This window comes from Melospiza melodia, chromosome 5, assembly GCF_035770615.1.
Source record: "Melospiza melodia melodia isolate bMelMel2 chromosome 5, bMelMel2.pri, whole genome shotgun sequence".
Lineage (NCBI taxonomy): Eukaryota > Metazoa > Chordata > Aves > Passeriformes > Passerellidae > Melospiza > Melospiza melodia.
In genome coordinates this window covers 30,917,894-30,926,169 of record NC_086198.1, presented here as the reverse complement: position 1 = coordinate 30,926,169, position 8,276 = coordinate 30,917,894, and the positions used below count along the sequence as shown (strand labels likewise).

At 45.7% G+C, this 8,276-nt stretch overlaps 1 protein-coding gene across 2 annotated transcripts in view; it reads left to right on the top strand.

Annotated features, from left to right (window-relative positions):
• The first annotated feature begins 392 nt into the window (after positions 1-392).
• Positions 393-8,276, top strand: part of WDFY3 (WD repeat and FYVE domain containing 3) — a 152,876-nt gene continuing 144,992 nt past the window's right edge. The window contains exon 1 of one of the 2 annotated variants that reach the window (XM_063156772.1): positions 393-502. The gene's annotated coding sequence lies outside the window, so the exon portion shown is untranslated. The remainder of the gene's footprint in view (positions 503-8,276) is intronic. The other variant, XM_063156773.1, reaches the window with a different exon arrangement.

The following is an 8,276-nucleotide window of genomic DNA, read 5'->3' as shown; positions in this document are numbered from 1 at the left end:
GCCCACGGCCTGCCAGGACCAAGCGGCTCTCCTCGGGCGGCCTCGCCGGGCCGCGGGAGCGACCGCAGCCAGCCGGGAGCAGTGGGAGGAGGAGGGGGAGGAGCGGAGGGAGGAGGCAGCGCTGGCAGCCGGGCGGGGAGGGGGCACGCGGCGCCGAGGAGGAGGACTAAGATGGCCACCAGCCGCCGCGGGGAGCGGCCCCGCTCCCTCCGCGGCCCCCTCGGCGCGGCCCGGCCTTGATGGGGCCGGGACGACCCCGGCGCCCGGACGGTGCAGCAGCGGCGGCGGCGGCGCCTCCCGCCGGAGCCCGCCCGGGAGGAGCCGACCTCCCGGCCCGGCCCGCACCGCCCGGCCGCGGCCGCCGTGCCGCGTAACCCCCCGAGCCGAGCCCTGCTCGCGGAGAGAGAGCGCAGCGCAGAGAGGAGAGCGAGGAGGAACGAACCGCCCGCCGCCCCCTCCCCGGGCCGGCACAGCCCCACCGCCGGGACCTCGCTGCCCCCCGGTGAGTGCCCGCTGGCGCTGCCCGCCGCCTCCCGGGCCCCGCCGCTTTGTTGCGCCGTCGGCGGGCCCGGGGAGACCCGGCGCCCCCTCGGCCCGGCCGCAGGCCCCGCTCCCTGGGGATGCCGAGCGGCCGGGCCGGGCTGGAGGAGGGGGCGGCGGCGCAGGTGCCGGGGGCGGCCGATCATTGTCACTGCGCGGGCACCCCCCCTCCGGCTCCAATGCAGGGGCCGCGGCCGGGGGGGGCCCGGGGGAAGCCCGGGGGTCGCGATGGAGCCCCCCGAGCGCTGGGCCGCCCCGGCCGCCTTTGTTGTGGCTGGGGCGGGCGGGTTTCCCGCGGGAGCCCTGGCGGGGTGCGGGAGGGGCCCGGCGGCCTCGGCCCTGGGGAGGCCTGCAGGGAATGTGGGGGGGCCGCCACGGGCCCTGGGCGGCTCACAGGCGGTGGGTCGGGTCGGTTTCCCCCCCCCGCGTTTTATTTTGATTTTTCATGCGGGTACTGATTTTGGCGGCAGCCTGGAGCTGTCGACCCCGCGGTGCGGCAGGGACATTGAAGTTACAGAACCCGACAGGTTTGTCCCCGGTGCGTCCCTGGGGACAGGGGAGTCGTGGCCCCTGGAGGGTTCAGAACGTGGTGTTGGGGGATTTGCGGGGCTGCTGAAGCACCTGCTCCTTGTCTTGAGCGTGGTTTTCGCCCTGCAGTTCTGAGAGGTGGTCCACGCAATGGAGAGGTTTGCATAGAGACTAGTCAGTTTCAGCTGGGTGCTGAAACCCTGTGTGATGTTCACCTTGAAATGTTAAGATTATAATTTCTAACTGTGCCTGCATAGCAAAACACTTATGGAAGAAGTGCAAAGGACTAGATGTATTTATTTTGACCTAGAGTTTCATGAATGATTTAACTGAATTTTTTTTTGCTAACTAGAGTAATTTGCAAGATTTCAGTGTAGACCTGTGAGTCCTGGCCTTATTTTAATGACTGAATTTTGGTTTCTTGGTAACGTTGGTTTGTGATGAGGTCCATGCGTGTCCATGTATTGGACCATGAAATTTTACTACGAAAAACAAGTGGTGGGTTTCCTGTTAAGAGAAGTAATTTTTGCATGTTGTAGCTAACAGAAGTTATTTTTCTTCACCTAAGCAGAGTTGCTCCCTGATGCCTGTGCATGCTTCTGTGCCCAGTTATGGCTGTACAGCTGTAGGATATTCCTGAGCTCACAGAATCCTATGGATTCTGGCTCTGCAGAGAGCCAGCTTGATTGCATCCTTGGCACAATTTGGTGACAAGCTAGCAGTATCTTGAAGTAGGCTATGTGAACAAATTGTATAGTCTGTGTGAACTGACATTTCTGCAATATCTCATTCATCCTTCGCCATCTTGGTAGACATACAGCATTTGAAGATATGAACTTACCTGCTGTGGGAACTGGTCAGTGGCAGTAAGCCAGCTAAGTGTCTTTCTTTGCTTTTAGGTTGTAGGCAGGCAGGCATCGTGTCCTGGAAGTGTGTCCATGTGGCATTGTGCCTTTGTTCCGTGGCCCTGGTCAAGATGTGCTGGCAGTCCAAATTCAGTTGCACATTTGGACTGTGAGTGGGTGTCTCCTCACTGTGTGGTGTGGGTCTGTTGAGCTCATTTGGAGCCATCTCTGGAATACTCAACACTGTTGATAACAAGGTGTTTTGGGTAGAAGAATCCCTCAAATATCAGATTGGAGGATGGTATTCTTCACTTTGTTTTGCTTTGTTTTGGTATGTGTTTGCTATGAACTGGGCACATTTGCTTTTCTAGTTGGGCAATTTTAGGCTTCTAGACTTGGAATACAAATGTAGTATGTTTTGGTTTTTATGGTCATATTGCATCTCTTAGCCAGCTGATTATCTAGTTAATCATGATGCTGCTGTGACTTAGTATCTTCAGCACCCATTTGAAGATGTAATACAACATTTCTGTATCAAGGTATAAGTAAGGGTTGGTATGTCCAGTCAGTTGTTTGTTTCCAGTTCAATACATTGAGATCAGCTACTTGGTAGTTCTGCTGCCACACAGTACTAGGGAAGAGAACAGGACTATGGGAAAAGAACGCTTGTCTTTTTGTTCAAAGTGGTAGCAGAAAGATGCTAAATAAAAAAATAATTATGGTAATTGATAATTTCAACCTTGATATAACAAGGCTACATTATCATGGTATAGGAGTGGTCTGAAAAGGTGCTCTGACAGCTGCCTGTGTGGCTACTCAAACCTTGGTACTTAATTCTGGCTTAGTGGAGCTAAACTGGCATGAGTGTGCAAGGTGAGCAGGTCTTCAGGATGTATTGATGTGTGTTGCTGTTAGAGGAATTCAGCAGTGTGTTTCACATCCAGCAACCTTGCATTAACTAATTCACAGTTTTCCACAAGTGTTCTGTGGGCTTTTTAGCATTCAGGAAACTTTCAGTGGTGCTTTATGTGCAGGGAATGGGGGTGAGCGTGGACAGATGTTCTGCTTACCCTTTGAAATGCTCAGGACTGTCATGAGATTGTTTGGAAACTTTGGTGTTGTAACATGGTGTTTCACTTCCCAAATGTTGATATGAATTGTTCTGTGGCTGGATTTTGGGCCTTCACTTGGGGTTCTGAAGATGTGCTAAGCTGAAAAATGTAAAGAGAAAAAAGTGATTCCCTCTTGGGTGGTTAAATTGACAGAGGACAAATCTGTTCATGTTAATTAGCAGTTTCGTTCATGTCTGTAAGTGATTTTTCAGTCCCTATTGCAAAATAGTGGAAATACTGTTTCAGCAGTGGCCTTTGACTTGCAGGACTTCCTGCCATGAGGAAGTCTTGTGTCATTTGTCCAAAATAAACAGATTTTGAAGAGTTCAGATAAAGTATGCTGTGAGAAACCATGCATCTAAGTCACAATTTACCCCCTATTGCTTGATTACTTCTCTGATAATTAATACCATGGAAGTCTATTCTTATGATATGTTACTAGGATGTAACTTGCATTTTGTAATGGGAAATAGAATTTTCTGTTGGTCCACAGTACAATTTCTGGATATGTGTGTAGGTGGAAAACAAATTATTTCCTTGTGGCTTTGATATAGAAGCTTTTAACTTCACTGGTTTCCTTCTTGATTTTTTTTTTTTTTTCCATCCTGCTGGTGTTGCTGATTGCAATAGTACACTATTGGAAATGTCCAAGTTATGACAAATACATACAAATGTCAGTTTCTTTGATGTGTTTGGAATGCTGGTTGCTTTAAAAAGTACTTTTTTGTTACTTATCTGTCCTAAGTGACCAACAGCTTGAGTCTTTAGGCCTTCATATGTTGAAGGACTGAGGTGCATTGATGTAAGATTGTCATATCTCCTAGAACAGCTCTCTTTAACTTTGTCATTTCATTTACAGTTTCATAATGCAAGAGTGAAACTGTTTATCTTCTGTTGGAGACTTTCATCGTGCTGCTGGGCTGTTCATACCTTGTCCAGGCTGGGGAGGACATGATAAGGCTCCTGTGTGCATTTGTTTTAAGCTGCTGTCCCACAGACAGCACAGAAAGTGTTGCCATGTCCTTTCGTTGGTACAAAATCCTGCTGGCAGGATGTAACATTTTAACTGAAGTCACTGCTGGGGAGGTGAGAGCACTGCAAGCTTTGCAGGCCTGAGTGTGCCTTAGTGGTGATCCAGCCTTGAGTGCGTCTGTTTGGCAAGCGACCCATGTTTGATGGGGCAGTAGTGCAGGCTTTGGCTTTTTAGGCACATCCCCTGTTCTTCTGGGTATTACAGGTAAGTGTGTACAGCAGCTCCCTGGTACAAACAGGGGATTGGTGACTGCTCTGAGGACTGAATGGCAACATCTTGCTGGGGACGGCATGGCATGGTCTCAGGTGCTAGTGTCACTGTTGGGGGAACTTTCTTATTCCAAGAGCTAGGAGCTCTTGGCTGGTATCAAGGCTTTCAGAACAAGTGAGAAGGGCTGCTTTGTCCAGTCCAAAGAAGGAAGAATAGGTCTTGTTCCTTTTCTATTTGCTTTGCTCTGAGTATGCAGGAGATATTTTTTTATTTCCTTCAAGTCTTTTGTGAGTGAATATGACCTACATCTTTAGTTTTTTCCCATGAAAGCTCTGGGGCAAAATTTTCTGATGTTTGTTCTGTGTGCAAATGTGCAATTGACATGATTTTTCACCATTGTGCTGATGTTTTTGAAATTTTGAATGACAGCAGGGAATATTTTTGGCTTTTTCTTATGGTGTATTTTTTTCTTTTTTTCTCTCCCTACCTGTTGAGCAAAGCTGTGATAGTGGAAGTAAAACTGTATTGAGATTGGGGGGGGTGGGGGAAGTTTGATGTTTTGGAATTACTTTATTCCAATGAGAACTACATGCTATCTTTTGGGATCTTTCTCCTATGAGGGAAGAGGGGTTTGACTGCTTTGCTGGTTTTGGTGTTTCGTCACTACCCTGTGATGGATTTCTGCCTGTCTTAAGCATGTGACTTGTAATGCTTCTCACATATCACAGAATAGGAACAGATTTGCAGAACTTGCACGTGTAAAAAGATACCTTCTGAAATTTCAAATGCACTAGAACAGTATTGTGCTAGGAAAAAGGGAATTGTGTGGAAGCCATAAACAATAAGGGATGTTGAGTGGTATGAAGGCAAGTGGCTTCTCATTTCTGGGCAAATTTTAAGAAATGTCAGTGAAAGATGAGACAGATGCATCTGAATTATAACATTCAGAAATGCATTAATAGGATCTTTAGTTCTTACACCATCACAAATATTGTTATTTCCATTTTTATTACAATATGATGTGGAAAAAGCTTTGATCAGGTTGGCTAATCTAATGTACAGACAATAATAAATTTGAAAACACATAGAAGAAGTGGATTTTCCAGGTGGCTTATTTCATCCCTTTCTCTCTTGCTCTACAGATTTTCTTTTGGTTGCACTGTAAGCATGTAAGAGATAAATTCCTGGTTTTTCAGGCTGGGTGAATATTCATCAGTTCCATGGGTAACTTAAACTTCTTTTTCCAATTCTAAGACATCTACCTTAGAAAAGTCAGACCGATTTAACTATAGAGTTGGTCCCTCTATCAAATCATACATTTTCTTACTAATGGCTGTGACACTTTTGATTTTGAGTTTGCATTTGAGGATTTGTAGTGAAGAATTTCAAAATTAAGGGGGAGTTAGCAACATTGATCCTTATCTTAAACCAGCTATATCAAATAAGTAAATGGGAAAAAAACCCCAAGCCTTCAGAGCTGACAATTTGGTAGTGCAAAGATAGACACATGGCTAGAAGGAGAGGATACTCCTACACGTTCTTAGGTGTTTTGGGTTTTTTTTGGGGTCTTTCAATTTTGGAATGTGATGACTTCAGTGAGAGTGTCGATCTGTAGCTCTTGAGAAAAATGTACATCTGGCTTTCTATTTTACTGCAGCTTTTGTCAGGGCAATCACCATGCATTGGGTATGAGAGAGTAGCTCTACCTAGTGCTGCTTTTCTCAGTATCATTCTGCCAGGTGGAATGTGGGTGCAAGTGAACCACGTTTTATGTTCTTACATTACCAGATGATTTATTCTTTTCATCTGAAGACATGGTGAAAATCTCACTGTTGTCCAAAGCAGGATGGTTTGATTTGTGTGAATAGGTGATGGGGTGTTGCTTCAGCAAGTGGAATGTGTTTGAATGCCATGGTGATAAATAGTGTTGCTTTTTATCCCTGGTTCTTGTTGAGAACCAAAATCTGAGCTCACCGATGGGCTGTAACAGGAAGAGGGGGTTTGTACAGCAGGAACTTCCTAAAGTCTCTATTTGGTTGTTTGGCACTGTAAGCATATCCTTCTTTTTTTTTTTTTTTTTTTTTTTTTGTTTAATTTGAGATACGGGAAATAGGAGAAATTGCAGGGCTAAGCAAATGCTTAGGGTGTACAGAAGATATGTTATTTAGAGGATAGAGAAGGGATAAAATATGCCAAAATATCAACTTGCATTGGTAATAAAACTTTCTGAAGACTTTTAAAGTGCTTGGATGATGGGCAATCCCAAAAGGGAGAAAGACAGACTGTTCAGAGTGCCTTAGGTGAAGTTCCCTGAGAAGGTTAATCAGATGTAAGTGCACTTGGCATAATGAGCCTGAGCTTTTGTCTGAGGTTTATTAGACCAGTGGGGAGTATCAGCCTGTGGTAGAGAGCTGTTCTAGGGGAAGCTTGTTTTTATGATAGGGAGGCATCAGTGGCAGTACCAGTTCATGTGATTCCTGCAGCCAAGGGATGCAGAGCAGGGAGCGTGGAAGCAAGCTCAGAAATTATACTTAGGTTTAGGGGAAGAGCCCCAAGAAACAAACAAACAAAAAAACACCCCCAAAAAGCCCAAACAAAACCCCCTAAAACAAAAAATCAAACGGAACAGTTGCCTGAAGACAACCAAAGGAGTATTGGAACCAAGAGACAGGAATTCATCACCTTGATAGCATTGAGTGCCGTTGATGGTCTTAGGATTTGGTTCTGTGTTTGTATGCTTGCCAAGGCTTGTTTACTTCTAATGGGATTTTAAGGAGGTCCTTGGGTCTTCAAGTGAGAGCCAGGAACGAGGCGAGGCCTTGGTTTGTATTTGCATGAGTGCACAGAGTACAGAATGTATCACATGGCAGAATGACAGACAAAACAGCTGAAGAGTGAGTGCATTTCTTAATGTGAAAGTTGGGCCTTTTGTTGTTCTCAGAGTTGAAGTGTCATGGTGTAGGCCCTCAGTAGAGAGATTGACTCAAGTTATGGCTTTTAAAGCATTGAAAGCACAAAGCAAATTGATTTCTTTTTTGATTTTGAGCCTTAAGCATGCAGTTGTCATTTTTTCCCCACAACTTGTGAGGGCTACGTCATCTTTGGAATCTTTACATGGCAAAATTCTCTGAGCTGGAGTGCCACAGCTATGCGACTGAGAAAGCTGTGATCAGAGCTGGTTATATTCTTGTCATCACTGGTTTCCTGTCTGATAAGGTGACTGAGGAGGAGTGAAATTTATTTTATTTGGGAGTTTCTTTACACTTGGAGAAGAAAGAATGCCTATCTGAACAGGCAGAAGTAAACATTTGTTATAATTTTATAAGCAGTCACATGGAATAGGCATAGAAACCGTTTTGGTATTGCATCACAAGTTAAATACTGATACTTGAGTCAGCAGTTGAGCAGTGAGCCACAGTACAAATGTAAAAACAAAGTCTCTATGGATATGGTCTAAGAAAATGATAATTTGCCTGTTAATTAGGTTTGCAAAAGTTTCTTTTTAACAGTTCTGAGCAGTGAGCCTAAGCTAGTGATGAATACTTAATTTAGATTTTGAGTGGGTCATGAAGTAAGCAGGGAGTATCTTCTCAAGCTTTTCATTATTAGATTAGAGTGTGTAAAGCAACATGTCTTATGTTGACTGTAGCAATTTCTGGAGACAGAAATATTTTGCTTGCATTTCTTTCCAGCAACATAGCCATGTTCCCAGCAGTGTTGGATCAAGACAGGGGAGACCATGGCTTCCCTGCTGTCTGTTGAAAGCCCTTGTAGTTCAGCTGGTGGTGTTTTTGAACTGACAGGACTCTGGATGTGCTGTATAAGTAACAGGATTTTTTATTTTTTAATTACTTGTACAGTGTCAGGGTTTATCCCCAGCTGGTAACTAAGCCCCATGGAGCCACTTGCTCACTTGCACTGCACCAAGAATGGGGAGGGAGTCAGAAGGGTAAAAGCTGGGAAACTTGTGGGTTGAGATCAAGGCATTTTAACAGGGAAAGCAAGAGC